Source organism: Sapajus apella, unplaced genomic scaffold, assembly GCF_009761245.1.
Source record: "Sapajus apella isolate SASKATOON/1434 unplaced genomic scaffold, GSC_monkey_1.0 scaffold102, whole genome shotgun sequence".
Classification (NCBI taxonomy): Eukaryota; Metazoa; Chordata; class Mammalia; order Primates; family Cebidae; genus Sapajus; species Sapajus apella.
Genome location: NW_022437042.1, coordinates 5,108,823 through 5,127,542, shown reverse-complemented (window position 1 = coordinate 5,127,542; position 18,720 = coordinate 5,108,823). Strand labels below are relative to the sequence as shown.

Below are 18,720 nucleotides of genomic sequence, written 5' to 3'. Positions count from 1 at the left end.
TGGTGCTATATAAAAGGGCAATACAAAGGATCCTTGTGGTGATGGAAATATTCTGTACATTGACTCTATCAGTGTCACTATCCTGGTTGTGCTGTGCTATAAATCACAACATGTTACAAGGAAACAAACAGGGTAGAGTGGAAATGAGATTTTTTTGGTATTAACTGGGGCTTCACCTGAGAGAGTTACTGGCTTCACTCAGGAAGGAATTCGAGAGCAGGCCAAGAGTGAAAGAAAGCACGTTTATTAGAGCAACAGTGTACAGCAAAATGGCTGTGGTCATAGACAAAGCAAGGCTATCTCATAGGCAGTGTGGCCCAGAGTAGCACTCATGGATTACTGGCTAGCTGTATTTATACCCATTCTTAATTATATACTAATCAAAGGGATGGGTTATTCAAGAACTTTCTGCAGAAAGGGCAGAGAGTTACCAGAATCATATAAGGTAACTTCTGGGTCATGGCCATTGCATCATTCATAAACTGTCATGGCACTGAATATCTTATGCAAATCCATTATAATTAGTGTGTAAGGAGCAATGAGAGCAACTAGAGGTCTCTTTTATCACCATCTTGGGCCTTGCTAGTTTTGGCCGTTTCTTTGCTACAACCTGCTTTGATTAGCAGGGTCATGACAGGCTCACAAATCAAGTCTTACTGATCTCTCACCTCAAAACCATTGTTGCCAAAATCACAGACATCCTTGTAGTTTAATCTAATGAATCCTTTCACAATCCTTATCACAGAACCTTTAGATACCATTGACCACCACCTCCTTTTAAAAGTATTTTTCTCCCTTGCTTTCAATAAAACCACATTCTCCAGATATCTCTCCTTTTAATCTATTTTGATGGCTACTTTTAATATGGCCATCCCTGAAATGAGAGCTTACTTCTCAAGGATCTGTTCTGAGCCCATTTCCTGCTACTCAATATATTCTCCCTGGGATCTGCCAGTTCAAATGGCTTCGATCATCACCCATAAGTTAATTCCACATATACTTCCAACAGCTTCCTAAATAATTTCAGTGGAATGTTTTACTGTGGAAACAAAATTATTATCACTCTCATTCCTTAATCTTTCCCCAACAGTGTTGCCTGTTTTAGGCAATGTCTAAATCAGAAACAGAATTTGTTACTGAGTCTTTGATCTCTCACCACTTGCCCTGGCTGACACATCACCAAATCTTGTGAATTGTAACTCCAAAATCTCTTGAATCCACCTTTACTGCTACAACCCTAATCCATGCCTCCATTATTCACATAAATTGTTGCAATACCTTCCTTAATGACTGCACTGCCTTTTCTCTTGTCCTCCCACTCTGCCCTGCTATGCTGCACACAACAGTTAAGAGTGATCTTTTAAAACATATCTGGTTGTGTCATTCCCCTGCTTAAATCTATTCAATAGTTTCTTATTATAATCAATGTTAAGTCTAATACATGGCTTTAAGGTTCTTGTTGTTTCGCTTCTCCTTCCCCTCCAAGTCATTTTTTTATTGAAATGGAGTTTTGCTCTGTTGCTGAGGTTGGAGTGCAGTGGAGCAATCTCGGCTCACTGCAACCTCTGCCTCCCAGGTTCATGCAATTCTCCTGCCTCAGCCTCCCAAGTAGCTGGGATTACAGGCACCCACCCCCATGCCCAGCTAAATTTTGTATTTTTAGTAAAGATGGGGTTTCATCATATTGGCCAGGCTAGTGTCGAACATCTGAACTCAGGTGATCTACCCACCTTGGCCTTCCAAAGTGCTGGGATTACAGGCGTGAGCCACCATGCCCAGCCCCGCTCCAACTCTTACCTATTACCACTCTCATCCTAAAGTTCTCTTCTCCAGCACTGGAGATTCTGAGCTTGTTCTTACATCCAAATCTTTTTATAATCTGTTTCCTCTATAAAACCACATCAATTCCTCTGTCATTCTCTTAGCTAAATATCTTATTCTTTATCATTTATATCTCAACTATATGTTAATTTCCCCTAGAAAGCCTTCCCTGAAATTTTGGCTGACTTAGCTGCTTTCACTCTGTGTACATATTACTCTGCACTTTGATCTTAGCATGTATCACACTGTATTAGAATGTGTTTACATGTCTACATTCTATATTACACTGTAAACTCCAAGATGATATGGGTCATGCTCTTGTTTACCATTAAATCACTAGAGTTTAGCACAAACACCTGACACATGGTAGATGCTTAATAACAATTTTCTGTTGAATGGAAAGGAGAGTAGATAAAAGAAAAGAGAAAAATTCTTAAGAGACAGTCAAAAAGACTTCCTTATTAACTGTTTATTAGTATCACTAGCTCAGAAGACAATGTGGCAGTTACTTGAAATAATAACTTTGTATTCATATGTTTATTTTCAACAGTTTCTACTGAAAGAAGAAATAACAGTCCCTCATTCCCAACTTCTTGACTCTACAACCTTTCAACTTCTGATAAAAAATAATAAATTCTTCCAACGACATAACATTTCGTTGTTATGTCTTCCCAAAAGAATATGCTGCAGAAACCCCAATGTCAATTAAAACTTTGATTTTCTAGAAAGACAGTCAAAACCTTATTACTAGCAATATAGTTCATCTCATATAATAGTCCAACTGCATGGAAGCCTGAGGAACATTACCAATTCCTCAGACATCATATGTTACTTATGGAAACTTTTTTAAAGCACAATTCCAACTTTTTCCCCAATCAATTTATTATAACTTTCCATTTTTACAAACATATTTGCCTTATGTATACTGTGTTTATGTGCCTCACAGGTAAATTTTAATTTGTTTAAAATATTTCCTTTAATTCATTTTTTTAAATTTAACATGATTAATTCCATTTCAAGGATTCTCATTAAAGTTACCAAGTAGAAAACACATTTATCAAAATCCAAACAAATAATGAAATTATCCATTCTCTCAAATCATTTCCCAGTGTGTATTGCTAACAAGGCTTTTTCATTGTAATTGATTCTATACAGCCTTTATTGAGATATTTATTTCAGATTATTTATGAGCTTGCCTCCATTCCCACTAATGCATTTTATCCCAGTGGTTTTTAGTTTCTTGGGAATGTGTTTAGAGATTACTTTTCAGAGTCCAAGTTGGAGCAGTCACATGAGTAATCCCAGGCAGGCAAGGTAACTCAGCAAGTATCAGCATAGCTCCCTGACTGACATTAGAAAACTGATACAATTCTGCTCCTTATTACATTGCGTTATATCAAAATCTTACACAGCTTGTATTAAAGGCCTGAAAGAGGAATGAGAAAAGCAACATTTGCTCTTCAGGCTCTTAAGATTAAAGCTGTGTCTACAGGAAGTCAACTCCAATGGCCTGAAAAGGATCAATGTCCTGCTAAACTACTACTTTGATGTATTAATTTGTCCACAGGGCCCAAATAATCGGTTTCACTGAACTCTATCACTGGATTGACCAATTTCTTACAGAAAGCACAAGCAATGAAACCACAATATTTTTTAACTACCATAATGAATTGTTTCTCAGTAATGAAATCCCCAGTAGTTGATCTGATTCAGTAGTTCAAGCAATCCAAACATAACCGTTATGAACACATTCTTTTGGATAGAATTGGGCAGGTAGAATTTATAAATCTTCTTGTATCCAATTAGCTAATACACATAAACACTGGTGTTGTCTAGGTTTTCCAACTTGAGAAATGAAGTCACTGATTATTTTTCTTTTTCCTACCCCCAACTTACCATAGCCCCTGCTTTTTTGTCTAACCTATCTTATTTCTTTTGTTTATACTTGGAAATTTCCTCAAATAGCACAACATATTGACTTGGCCATGTCAACATACTTCTTTCCCTCTTAAGAAATAATGACTCCAAGTATCCTATGTAATTGCAAGAATTTATACATAGGTAGTATGGTGACAAAATGAAGACAAGCATGGATAGTTTTACCTAAACTCAAATCTAAGACTGGTCACATAACAACTGAACAATTTTAAGCAAGTTAGTTTTCTCAAAATTCAGTTATAATCATTATAATAAGAATAATAATGATCTTATAGGATTATAACTAAATAAATTATATGGGATATAGAAAGTGATCAGTAACTCATGGTCCCTTCTCTTCCTGTTTCGTAATTTCATATGTGTAGAGTTTTCTAAGGATTTTGTAAACATATAAGTCTGTCACTTTCTCTACAGAGTAGAAATTGATGTATTTCCAGTGGATATGACCCACACACTCTCTACATTTGATACAATGTCCTAAAATACTGAAGTACACACCAAATGCCGTTTCATTATTTACTGAAATTTTACTAGTCAATCATTTCTCTTGCTCCTTGCAGCATTTCCTTTCACATTGAATGGTTCTGGCAGCAATGATGCTGGTCTGCAGTTCCAATCACCATGAAGGGGCAATTTTTAAAGTTTAATTAAAAAAAAAATCATTTGGTCATGATCCTTTAGTTTTATTTTCTCCAAATACAGACAGTAAAAGTTACTGCAATTTTCTAAATGCTAGCACAAGTGGAAAAGAAACGGGAACACTTCTGTGTCAATTTACTTAATTTGACAATTGTGTAGTCATAAGCAAAAATTTCTTGCTATCACAGAAGACTGGTCTCTATATAAAGGCTTTGATTTTATTCAATGCTGTGAATATGTTCAAAAATTATAAATCTTATGCAAGAACAGGAGTATAGGACAAGCATGGGATTTGGCATCCAAGCCTAAGGGTTACTGATAAGAGACAATTTTCTACGAGTTTCTCATCTTCTGCACATCTGATTAGAAACATTGTGAGCTTTCTACTAGACTATCTTTTCACAATGTTTGCATAGCAAACAACTATGGAAGATGGAAATAGTGTATTCTTCTAGGAGAGACAGCAGGTCTGTTTGCTGTCATCTGGGATAATAAAGACACTATCTTCCTCCAAGTGCAAGTGTTGGGGAAGCTAAAACACTGAAGTTTCCTAAACTCTGGGATCCTCATCTGTGAAGTACATTACTGAATGTGCAGCAGCTACCTAAGCCACATTAGTTTACTCCAATCATACTTGAAGGGCAATGGGAAAAAAAGAATTCGTAAGCTTTCAACAAGCATAGTAAAATCTAATATTTCAGTTGTTGACAATTATGACATTGAACGTTCATGAATTCCTACAAGCTTCAGTTCATTTATTTGTTCAATGCAAATAATAATCATAATTAATTCACATATTGTGTAAAACCATTAAGAAGACTAAATAGACAATGATTTGGAAAGTTATTTGTAAACTGCAGAGCACTGTACCTACAAGATAATAATCATAGTAGCCATCTCATTTTAACTATTAGATTCATGTGCTTTTCCTGCTTAAACCTTCAATCGTTTCCCATTACCCTTAGAATAAAGCTCAGATTCAAAGGTTGACTTTTAAGATCCTTCATAATCTGGCTTCTGCTTCTCTCTCCAGACTCACATCTCCTGTTCACACTAGTATGTTATATGCACCTGCTGTACTGAATTCTAATTCCTCAAAAGTGCCACATTCTCTTTTTAATCTCTGGGATTTGTCATATGCTTTTCTATCTGCCCAGGACTCATTTCCATCTTTCTACCCCTTGTTCCCTTATTTACCTCCTGCTGTTGCTTTAGGACTCAACCTAGAAGGAGAAAAATAGAACAGAAGCATCTACCCTTAAATAATCACACACAGACATTCATATTCACATACACACACGCAATCCTTATGAAATGAATTGCTCTGGATACGTGCAATCGGTTTCTTTCTCTCTGTTAGCAGGACTTCAATCATTACTAAGAAAAAAAAAATTTTTCACAGCAGTAGCAGTGCTGCATCATGCTTATTTAGTAATTTTTCTGATTACTAAACTTGCTAAATCCAAGCAACACTTACATCAATGGATGTTTAACTTGCGATGTCAAGTTAAACCTTCATTCAGGAATGCTAGTTGCTCTTGGAAAATCAAGGTACAAAAATCCCCTGAGAAAATCTAGGATTTTGAAAAGCAAATCAATAAGCTCATTAGAGTAAGAGTTTTCCACAACAGGATTTGCTCTTTCCTGACACTTTCCTAATGTCATAATGTTGTCCTAAAATACAGAACTGATGACCTCAGCACTTTCAGGAAACCTTAAAAAATAACATTATGCTCCCAGAAATACTGCCTAACACAATTCTTTTGACTTCTGTCCCAACAAATAAGCTTTGTTTTATTTCCTGTGAGATTTGTACTCAGAACCTAGTTGTTGAGAAAAGACAGAGTAACGCTGCTCAAAAAGCGGACTTCAGTTTCTGCCAACTTCTGGCTACCTAAGTTGTTATTAAGAAAGACCCTATCAGTAGGTTCTATTGCATAAGATGACCAACATTTCTTTAGCCTGAATTGTGGGCTGTGGTTACAAATTAAACAACTTTCAATAAGCCTGAGAGTTTGGCATATAGCATTGAGGAAGGTTTGGCTGGTAGACACTAGCATTTCTTACTAAGCAAAAGAAAAATGTGAAAAATCCTTTTCCAGAAGAGCACATTCTCAAATCTTAGAACTACATTTTACCATAGATTAGAGAAAGCAAGAATTTATATAAATTCCAGGAAAGATCACATCCTCTTTCAATACTGTTAAGGCTCAAAATTATAACAATGTCATGGAAGAGGAAGAATAAAATTGCTGGTCATTCAAGGTATTGATTGTTTGCACTAGTAATGGGGAGCACTGGCGCAGAAAATTAAAAAACAACAACAACAACAACTAATACAATAAATGTCCTAGCTATGCCACATTTATGATAAGCTAAAAGTAAAAACTTAGGTTAACATAAAATAACCTCTTCAACATTTATTTATCATCATGTAAGGTTTTGTTTTCCTTACCAAATGGTCACTGAGTAGATAAACTAAATAAATTACGAGGCAGAAAATGGTACCAAATTAATGATGGGAGAAAATAAACCTCTGGAAAATCAGAATGTAATGGAGCTCATCTGTTCATCAGCAAATGCAACAAATGTATCCCTGACTGTAATGGGTACTGACCTTGTTTTCATTTCAAACTTTTTGAGCTTCAGGCCAAATGCCACGAATTCAGCTTGATATGACATCCTTAAACTTATGATATTCTAGTTGAAATATTTAGAATCCTTCCTGTGTCTCAAGGTAAAAGAAGTTCAGACCAGTATGTTTCCGATTAATTTACATTCACTCATCAAAACGTACTTCTTCCTCTTGTGGCACTTTAGACAGACTGCTTGGATCACTGTGATAAACGATGTTAGCATTGTTCTCCTTGTATAAACAGGAAATCCCATTTTACATAAACAAACAAACCATAGATGATCTCACTGAGAGATGATATCAGCTTTAAGTGATATGAGTCATAAAAGATATGATTTTAGAGGTATATTACAAGTCTCCCCACCTCAATCTATTGTATATCCAGAACCATCTAGTCTCAGCACACTACTGCTTACTTTTCTTACTGAGCCAAAAAGTCTTATCATAAATTAATACATTGTTTTATTAGTTAGTCCACAAATGTCCATATTTATATCCTAAAAGCCACTATTTAAATGGATGACACAGAGTACTATGTCAAATTAGAATGTTTTTTCTCTTGAAAGGGAAAGAAAGTGGTACCCTTAGGCAATAGGCAACAGAAGGCAATTTTTATCTTTGGCAAGAAGTGTGAATTAGTAAAAGAGGAACAAGTAAAATGACAACTATGAAAAGCAGGTCAAGATACTGTGAAGATCAAGGCAGCATACAATAAGGTAGGTGGTTATGGTGCCAATCAATTTTCGACTTTTCCTTTTTTTATATATAGCTGGCTCTGTGAAATTCAAAGGAAATTTGCATGTGTACAACTATTATAGACTCAAACCTCATTCAGATTTTACATATATTTAATTCTGAAATTATCATGGTTTTTCTAATCTCTATTTTTATAAATTTGAATGTGTGCATGGTGTTCATTTAATATAAAATACAGAGCCAAAGGAAAACTAATTTTATTACCTCTCAAAGAAATCTTACCAAGGCTGTTATAATCCACATGATATTATACTATCTAATGCATTCACTGCTGTATTAGTTCTACTCAGGTCAGAAGTAACTTGACACTGTCTTTTTAAAATTGCTTTTTATCTTTCATTCTGATTGCAAAAGTAAAATAGAATTTAGTAAAATACTCAAATAACACAAATGCAAATGAATAGAAATGGAAAGTTCCTTGAAATTCCACCCTACCTCAACCTCAAAATATGAGTATTTCCTTCAGTTTGATAGAGTTCAACTTGACCACTCGTGACCAATTACTAAGTAGCAGATTTCCACAAGTGTACTATGTCATATATATAATTTCCCTGAAAGCATTCAAGCAGGCACTGTGTACTAATGATGTATATTAAATGAAGAGGTGAATAATCAGCATTTTATTGAGTATACAATAAACTTGTCTATTATACAGAGCAAGTAAGCATATAAATAACAGAAATGTTTTTATGTATACACACACACATTCATGCATACATATGCATCTGTTTGATAAAATAAGCACTTAAGTGAATTCAGTTCCTCAGATGATCATTCTCCAAAACTGCTTGTCTCAGGAGTATCATGCCTCTACACTACGTAAATATTCCAACAAGAGGAAAGTATGACAAGTTTGGATGTTATTTATATGGGGTATTTAAATAGATCAAGTCAAAATTCAACAACAATTTAAAATCAATTACTTTAAACCATGTTTTATTCAACCAAATTAAATTATTTTCTGGGATCTAGCTTTCTCTTTGACAGGAATAGTATGTGTGTACGTCTGTGTGTTTATATGTGTGTATATGCATACTAGGCAAACTGGTATGACTCAGACTAAAATGTGGTATGCTCTTCCCTCTAAAAATAGTTATGTTTGAAGACATATCACTATTCATGTTAACTATAAATATACAACCATTGACATTAATAAATGGCAAAAATTTCTCCCCCAGTCCCTACTGCAGTATCTATTTGAATACATTCAATTATAAATGTCTTATGTGTACACTCATTTCCAGCCTTAGGCCTTAGAAATTCTGATCTCCCTTGTCAGTCTCCATGTTTATTAGATAAATGTTTCTAATTAAGTTGTCAACTGTTCACTCTTTGCTATTTAAATGTTGGGTACACAGAAATGAATAAGGGACATTCCCTGCCCTAGAGAAACCTATAGACTATTGGGAAGACAGACAAGTAAATAGCCTAATAAGCACTTGAATAGAAGAAAATGCAGAGTGCTGCTTGATCACAATGGTGCTGCATTAACTTAGACTTGGAACATAAGGATATGGTGAAGACTTACCAAAGGAGGTAATGATTGAACTAATTCTTGAATCCCAGTAGAGAGCTACAGACAGATGATTTTTGGGCAAAACTACAAAAATAAAATATTACACTATATAACTTACTTTGCTATGGCTATAGGAAGATCATGGCAGAGGCCAGATCATGTGGATTCATGTATCATGCTAAAGTGATTCTATTTTATCCTGAAGACTTCTACCCCAAATTACTACTACAGCGTATAATGCCTTTATACTGCATATAGTCATTTCAGCTCTATCTAATGCTTATCTAAAATAAATATTTGGATGAAGCAGATTTTTAATGAAGAAACATAGGATATCAGAAAGATCTACAAAATGCATCTTAGTCACTTGGTAACATGAAAAATATAACTCAATATAGTTACTTGTGAATCAGAGAAATCTTCCTTTGGAAAATTCTACAGCCTTCTAATATAAAACAAGGAAATAGTGAGGAATCAGGCATCAAAACTTCATTCTGGATTACATAAAAACCTGGAAAGTCCTGAAAAAGAACCCAAAGGGAGAATTTGTGATAGTAAGAGAGAGGAATCTGGGGAAGCATATGTTTTACTGGGAAAATAAAGGAGGAGAAGATAAAAAAGATAAGGAGGGGAGTGTTCTGAGTAGCATCAAGAAGATGATCTGATTCAAAGCCTCAGGATCTGAAACTACACCTGAGATATTACTACTCAGACTGTACCTGAAGCAACAATGTGGTAAGAATCCAAAGCCAGAGTAGACATGAAAATAACCTTTGGATTGGAATGCTTTAATTGGTCATAAGGAAGAACAATTGGAATTCCGATCAAGAGCGTAAGATTTATATCTTTAATGAAGACAAGCTACTAGACATAAATTATATTCCAAATAAACAATAATAACAGAATTTCTTTGTATGTACCATGAACTATGTGTCACATATAGCATTTCTAAGCTTTATTACTCATTTCAAGTAGATAGCACTATTCACATTTTACAAGGAAAAAAATTAAGGCTAAGAAATATTAAGTAATCTCCTATACAACAAGTAAATTATGGAGTCAAATGTTGAATATAAACCTGATTCTATGACTATTCTCTTTCTACTGTTTATCAAGCTACAAGCTACCCTTGTTTGTATATAAGTGTTAATATTTTAAGAATATTGGGAAGAACACAGGAAAACTAGAGACATATTGACGTTATTCTATTTTTTTAAAAGAAGGAGTAGATGGGGCAGGAGTTTTCTTATTTAAAAGATGATTTTATGATCACTTTTATAGGATTCCACATGGATTCATGGAGAACAAGTTATACCAAAGTAATCTTGTTTCTTCTTTTGGTAGGTTTTAAGTTACTGGTAGATCAGGGAAAATGTTGTAACTGTACTTAATCTGGTCTTTAGCAGGGCATCAGACAAAGCTGGTCTCAATACCCTTAATGCGAAAAGATAGCAAAATATGAACTGAATGTGCTAATAGGTGAAGTAGTGCCAACTTAAAACTTCGGTGACGTTTTATGGTAATTCTTGTTCAAAATCATTACTAATTAGTTGAAAAAATGTTGCAGTTTGGCTTACAATTTTGTCAATGATATGGAACTTGAATGAGAGTGAACATTTTGGATGACAGAGGCAGGGATGAAAAACATTAACAAGATGAATTATACCCAGGACTACTATAGAATCTTGCTCCTGGGTCTAAATAATAGTGTTCAAGTAAAGACTCAAAAAATCATGACTCTTCAAGCACATTTATGAACAAACTAAGATTTGAGTAGACTTACTACACAATTAATCTGAGTCAGCTATCTAATATAGCTGTTTAAAAATTAATGTGATCCTGGGATACTGCTGCAGTTGAATGAGTCATCTCTAAAATTCATGTGTTATGAATGTGATAGTATTAAAAGGCAGGGTCTTTAAGAGGTGATTAGGTATGAGAGCTCCTGTCTCATGAACAGGATTTAAACACCTTATAAAAGAGGCTTGAAATACTCTTCATCTTTCTTTCTCTTACACCATGTGAGGGTGCAGCACAAAGGTCTTAACCAGAAGCCAGTACCTTGATCTTGGACTTCTCAGCCCCAAGAACTCAGAGAAAATACATTTCTGTTCTTTATACATTACCCAGTCTGTAGTATTATGTTACATAGCATAAAATAAATAAGATAGATGCAATCTAAGAACTATGATTAGTAAAACAAATGAGATGATAGACCTGTTATACTATAGAATAGCAGATGAATTACTGTATTCTTTGGGACTAGCTCATTTCTCAGCTCTATACTGGAAAATCACATATTCAGAGGAGAATGAGCAAAATGGTGAGGAGGAAAGACACCATACTATCCAAAGAAGAGTTTAAAGAACTAGGGCTATTGAACCTAGAAAAAAAAAATAGGACTGTGAGTGACTTCAAATATCTGATGTACTGTTACATAGATGAGAAAATCACATGTGTTCCAATTTCCTTCTATGATCAATGTATGGAAATTATTTGAATGCAGATTTTGGCTCTACGTAAGAAAACTATTTTCCAATGAACAGAGATGCATACAATTGAAATTAAGTCATTCTACAGATAATGAGTTTCTTGTCACTAGAAATGTTCAAGTGGAAACTAATTAACAACTTAGAATTTTAGGGTTCTAGAATCTTGAGAGTTAGAGGGAATAATAAAGATAAACTTCTAGTCTAACATTTTTATTTTACATAACCTAGAAAGGAGAAGTGACTTCTCCATGGTGTCACAGGCAGCACTTAAATTCATGCTCTCTAACTCTAAGTCAAGTACTCTTTACTCAATATATAGCAAATCATGCAAATGTAACAACTTATCCTTCAACTTTGGAAAAATATTTTGATATCATTTATACCAGTGGACCCCTATAAATTTCACTAAGATAGATGACTCCTGAAGTTTTGTCAGATTTATTTTCTATCCTCTGATATGCAAAGATGTTACTAGTAAGTCTAGCCACCACTTCTTGCTCACTAGGTTAACTCAGTACAAAGTAATCCGTGAAAAAGAGTGGGGTAGCTAGTATCTTGTACAAATACCTAATGTAGATGATGGGGGATTGGATGCAGCAAACCACCCTGGCACATATATACCCATATAACAAACCTGAATGATCTGCACATGTACCCCACAACTTAAAGCATAATAAAAAAAAAAAAGAAAGATGATCAAAATCCTTGCAAACTGAATTGCAACGTAGGGCTAGAGGTAGGACAGTTAAAGTATATTGATGGCCTTTCCAGTTGAAAGCAAACTGATTTGGTAGACCTTTTTAACACGAAAGGAAAAAAAGTATTTGTCATTTCAGTTCCTGCATACCAGGAACCAGGGGATGTGTTAATTTGTTCAAGCAATGAAGTCACATTTAGTATAGCAGCTGCAGTCAGAAGCACCACCTGGTTAAACTTAAGATAATCCACTGTCATTCTCCAAGATCCATTCGTCTTATGCACAGGCCAAACCGTGAGTTGAATTGAGAAGTAAGTATGTCTTTCAAGTCCTTAGTGGTGGCAGTCATCTCTGCAATCCCTCTATGAAAACATCCCTTATGTTTTACTAAGTTACTTGATAGCAGTTCTAGGGGCTTCCCCTTGGCCTTTCCCGACATAATAGCTCTCACTCCACAGGCCAGGGAATTAATGCAGAGATATGGCTAGCTGCTGAGTATATCTATATCTGTTCCAATTATGCATTTCAAAACTGGGTAACTGACCACAGGACAGGTTTAGGGTCTATTTTTTCCACTTGAGATAAAACTAGCCTAAAACTTGGTTGATCACTTAACTTCCATGCTCCTACTCTGATGCTAGACCAAAGTGACATTCTTACATTCTTGGTCTCCTGGAGGCAGTGTCAGTTCAGAGATGTCCAGTAGTCTTCAAGAGATCTAATTATTTCCTTTATCCCAATGTACCCCAAGGTACAATTACCCTAACAAAAGGTCATAGGTCCCTATGGGGGATGCTGGAAGAAAGATTAAGATGAGTGGGTCAGTGGGGCATAAACACATTGAAAGGAAAAAAAATTGACTACAACACAGATATCTAAAACAAAAATTCATGAAAAGATATTCATGTTTTCCTTTCGATCAACTACTTTGGCAAATCATCTATTTAATAGAAAATTGGGTTGAGCTTTCTAATCCTAGCCAAGATGGAGTAAGTCAGTGACCCCTTATCCTTCCCAATGGTTACAATTTTTTATAAAAATATACAAGTTTCTACCTGAAGGCTCTGAAAAGTAAACAGTAGGAGACAAGTTGGGACAATAGCTACAGCTTAAATAATAGTAAGCGTCACATACTGTTTTCCTCTTTGTATCCTGAATTTGACCTAATATGAAATATAAATGCAGAACTGTGTAGTGAACACTACATACAAAAATATTCAGGATAAGCTGCCTATTTATAGCTAGAAAACATTTAAGAGAGTCCCTTGAAAGCTGAAGAATATAGCAGAATCCTCATTCTTTCTTTTAGTTTTTTTTTTTTAATTTAATATAAAGAAGTTTTAAATTAGAGTTGCTGTGAGGATAGTATAGAGAATTCCCAAATACCTAACATCAGTCCCATTATTAACCTCTTAGATTGTAAGGTACATTTTCCACAATAATAAACCAATATTGTTATATTACTATTAATTAAATTTCATACTTTATTAAGAGTTCATATTCCCTTATGTACTTATTAACTGTTTCTTAGACTTAACTCACTGCTGATGATAATAACAGATTTAAAAAATTACTGGTCAGATATTTTGTAGAATGTCTCTTGATTGGGATTTGTCTGATGCTTTTCTCATGATAAGACTGATATAATATGTTTTCAGGAGAAAGATTATAAAGTGCCATTCTCATATCAAGGGAACATAGTATTGATATGACTTCACACTCTTGATGTTAACCTTGATCACATGGTTTGAGGTAGCATTTATCAGATTTCTTCATTGGAAACGTATTTTTACCCTCTTTTTTCATAATGTACTCTTTGAAAGAAAGTCAGACACTATGTGCAAACCATACTTATGAATTGGGGAGCTATTTTCTACCTCCTTAAAGGCAGAACATCTGCATAAATTATTTATGATCTAGGCCCAGAGCCCCCCTGATGTATACAGCCTCAAGACTATAGACACAGCCAAGAAGGTGGCTGTAGCCTGTAAAGCCACAGGGGTGGAGCTGCCCAAGACCATAGGAGCCCACCTCTTATATTAGCATGAGCTGGTTGTGAGTCATGAAGTTAAAGGAGATTATTTCAGAGCTTTAAGATTTAATGATTCCGTCTCCAGATTTTGGACTTGCATGGGACCTGTAGCCCCTTCATTTTGGCCAATTTCTCCCATTTGGAATGGGAGCATTTATTCGATGCTTGTACCCCTATTGAATATTGGAAGTCATTAACTTGCTTTTGACTTTACAGGCCCATAGGCAGAAGGGACTTGTCTCAGATGAGACTATGGACGTGGACATTTGGGTGAGTAGAATGAGTTAAGACTGGGATACTGTTGGAAATGCATTATTGTGCTTTGAAATGTAAAGACATGAGATTTTGAAGGGGTCAAGAGTGAAATAATACAGTTTGGCTCTGTGTCCCCACCCAAACCTCATCTTAAATTTTAATCCTCATAATCCCCACATGTCAAGGGAGGGACCCAGTGGGAGGTGACTGGATCATGGGGACAGTTTTCCCCATGCTGTTATCATGATAGTGAGTGAGTTCTCATGAGATCTGATGGTTTTATATGCATCTGGCATTTCCCCTGCTTGTACTTGTCTCTCCTGCCACCACGTGATGTAGGTCCTCGCTACACTTCCTGTCATGATTGTAAGTTTCCTGAGGCCTTCCCAGCCAGGCAAAACAGTAAGCCAATTAAACCTCTTTTGTCTTTAATTACCCAGTCTTGAGTAATATATTTATAGCAGTGTGAGAATAGACTAATACAGTATGTTCCTGGTATACTTTTATATATATAATCATTGTGTTTTGGGTTTTTTGGGGGGAGTGTGGGGTATGGGTAGTACTTTCTTACTTTCAGGCATTATAAGATGGTTAAAGCTCATCTTGTATATGTCCTGCCTCACCCTTAGAATCAGCTATTTCTCCAAGGATCTCTAGTTCCTTTTGTTGGAGAATGCTATTACATACCAAAATCTGGGTGATAGGTATGCTCAATGGAACAGGATTGTTGTTGCTTCTAGGCCTTATAAACTGACAGAGCAAAAAATTGTATGAGTATACACTAATGCATATATATACACATATATCTATAAATATTTCTCTATATATCCATTTGTACCTGGATTAAGCTAAACATGATTTCACACTAATCTCTCAAAATCTAATTCATTAACACACTGATCATTCTATCCTATTCTCTTGCTTATTTGCGACCTCTCAATCCAACAATAAAAAACCTGGCTTCCACCACCTACTGTCCATTTACTAAATTGTTCCTGTCTAGTTTACATATATAGTCATTTCAGAATTGTCAACCAATGTCCCAATAGAAAACAAAATTATCAATTAGAGTGCAATGTTTATATATGGTTACCAGTTAGTCTTACAGACTCCACCAATTTTCCTAAAGTTACCTATGCCAGCACATTATTCCCTCACTCATTTTAGGTATTTTATATATTCATATTCTTTCAGAATATAAAGAAAATACATTTAGATTCTTTATCATATCCTGCATTCAATCCTAGGTTCCCCTAATCTCCTAAATAATTTTTAAAATATGCATGCATTAAACATCACTCTTTCCTATAAAGTTTTATGAGGTCTGAGAAATTCATAATTTAAATAGTCACAATACCAGATACAAGAATGTAACATATAAAAAAGTTAACCACTGAAAAATAATTTTATGTGCTTCACTTATTCAACCTCTCTCTTCCCATAAGCCCATGCATCCCCTAGTCTTGTTTTTTTTATTTCTGTGGGTACATAGTAGGTATATATGTTGATGAAGTACACGAGATATTTTAATATAGGCATACAATGCACGTTAATCACACCAGAGTAAATGAGGTTTCCTTTACCTCAAACATTATTTCTCAGTGTTACAGTATAATTATACTCTTTTAATTACTTTTAAATTAGTTAGGCATGGTATCACACGCCTGCAATCCCAGCTACTCGGGAGGCTGAGGCAGGAGAATTGCTTGAAGGCAGAGGTTGCAGTGAGCCAAGATTGCGTGACTGCACTCCAGCCTGGGCAACAGAGCAAGAGTCTGTCTGAAATAAAAATGCACTATATTATTGTTGACTATAGTCACACTTTTGTACTATGAAATACTACATATTGTTAATTTTCCATAAGTATATTTTTGTACACATTAGCCATCCCCTATTGTCTTGCAATACTATCCTCTGAGCCTCTACTCTCTATCTCCATGAGTTCAATTGTTTAGATTTTTAGCTCTGTGAAAAAAGTGAGAACATGTGAAGTTTGTATTTCTGTGCTTGGCTTATTTCACTTAACATAATGACCCCAATTCCATCCATGTTGTTGTAAAGATAAGATCTCAGATTTTTTATAGCTGAATAGTGTTTAGTACCATATTTTCTTTATCCACATCTGTTGGTTGGCACTTAGGTGGCTTTCAAATCTTGGCTAAGGTGAATAGTGCTGCAACAAACATGAGAGTTCAGGTATCTCTTCAGTATGCTGATGGCCTTTACTTTGGGTATATACCTAGCAGTGGGATTGCTGCATCACACAGTAGTTCTATTTTTAGTATTTTTGAAGAACCTCCAAAATGTTCTCCAGAGTGGTTGTACTAAATAACATTGCCACCAACAGTGTACAAGAATGTCCTTTTCTCCACATTCTTTCCAGGATCCATTGTTGCCTATCTTTTGAATAAAAGTTATTTTTAACCGGGGTGAGATAGCATCTCATTGTAGTTTTGGTTTGCAGTTCTCTCATGATCGATAATGTTGAGCAACTTTTTATATACCTGTTTGCCATTTGTATGTCTTTTTGGAGAAATGTTTATTCAGACCTTTTACTCATTTTTAAATTAAATTATATTTTTTTTCTATTGAGTTGAGTTCTTTATATATTGTTTATTACTCCCTTGTCAGATGAACAGAATGTAAATATCTTTTCCCATTCTCTGGGTTGTCTCTTAACTTTGTCGATTGTTTCCTTTGTTGTTCATAAGCTTTCTAATTTGATGTGATCCATTTTGCCCATTTTTGCTTTGATTGCCTGTGCATGTGGGCATTACTCAAGAAATATTTGCTCAGACCAATGTTCTGGAGTGTTTCCCTAATGTTTTCTTATAGTAGTTTCATAGTGTGAAGTCTTAGATTTAAATCTTTAATTTGTTTTGTTTTTCTATATGGTACAACATAGTCATCTAGTTTCATTTTTCTACAAATGGATATTTATTTAATATCCATTTATTGAAGATAATGCCTTTCCCCATGATTATTTTTGGCATCTTTGTTAACAATAAATTCACTGAAAATGTATGGGTTCATTTCTGGACACTCTATTCTGCTGCATTGGTCTATGTGCCTGTTTCTATGCTACTATCACGCTCTTTTTAAAAGAAAAAAACAACAACTCTGTAGTATAATTTGAACTCAAGTAATATGATTCTTCCAGTCTTGTTCTTTTTGCTCAGGATAGCTTTGGCTATTATAAAATTATTGTGGTACCATATACATTTTAGGATTGTTTTTCTATTTGTTAAAAGAATATCATTGGTATTTTCATAGGAATTGCACTGAATCTGCAGGTTACTTGGGGTACTATGGACATTTTAACAATATTGATTCTTCTAATCCATGAACATGGAATATTTTTCCATTTTTTGTATATATTTCCTCTTAAATTTCTTGCACCAATGTTTCATAGTTTTCATTAATGATAGTCTGCTACTTTGGTTAAGATTACCCCTTGGAATTTAATTTTATTTGTAGCTACTGTAAATAGTATTACTTTCTTGATTTGTTTTTCAGATAATTCAGCTGGCATATAGAAATGCGACTTATTTTTGTATGATGATTTGTGTCTTGCAACTTTAATAAATTTGCTTATCATTTTTAATAGTATTTTGATAGAGTATATTTTTTGCAAATATAAGCTTATATAATCCGCAAACAAAAATAATTTTACTTCTTCCTTTCCAATTTGGTTGCCCTTTGTTTTTGTTTTTTCTTGTCTGATTGCTATAGCTAGGATTTCCAGTACTATGCTGAATAACAGTGGTGAAACTGGTCATCCTTATCTTATTGTAGATCTTAGAGGAAAAATCCACATTCAGTATTATACTAGCTGTGGGACTATCATACATGGCTATTATTGCATTGAGGTATGTTCATAATAGTTTTATTATGAAAAGATACTGAATTTTATCAAATGTTTTTATAGCATCAAATGAA

General features: G+C 34.8%; 1 long non-coding RNA gene across 1 annotated transcript; it reads right to left on the bottom strand.

The window, feature by feature from the left end:
• Positions 1–1,457: 1,457 nt before the first annotated feature.
• Positions 1,458–17,992, bottom strand: LOC116536639. Its single transcript, XR_004262734.1, has 3 exons — positions 17,898–17,992; positions 8,097–8,101; positions 1,458–1,470 (listed from the first exon to the last, which is right to left on the bottom strand). It is a non-coding gene; the product is annotated as an uncharacterized LOC116536639 (long non-coding RNA).
• Positions 17,993–18,720: the final 728 nt, after the last annotated feature.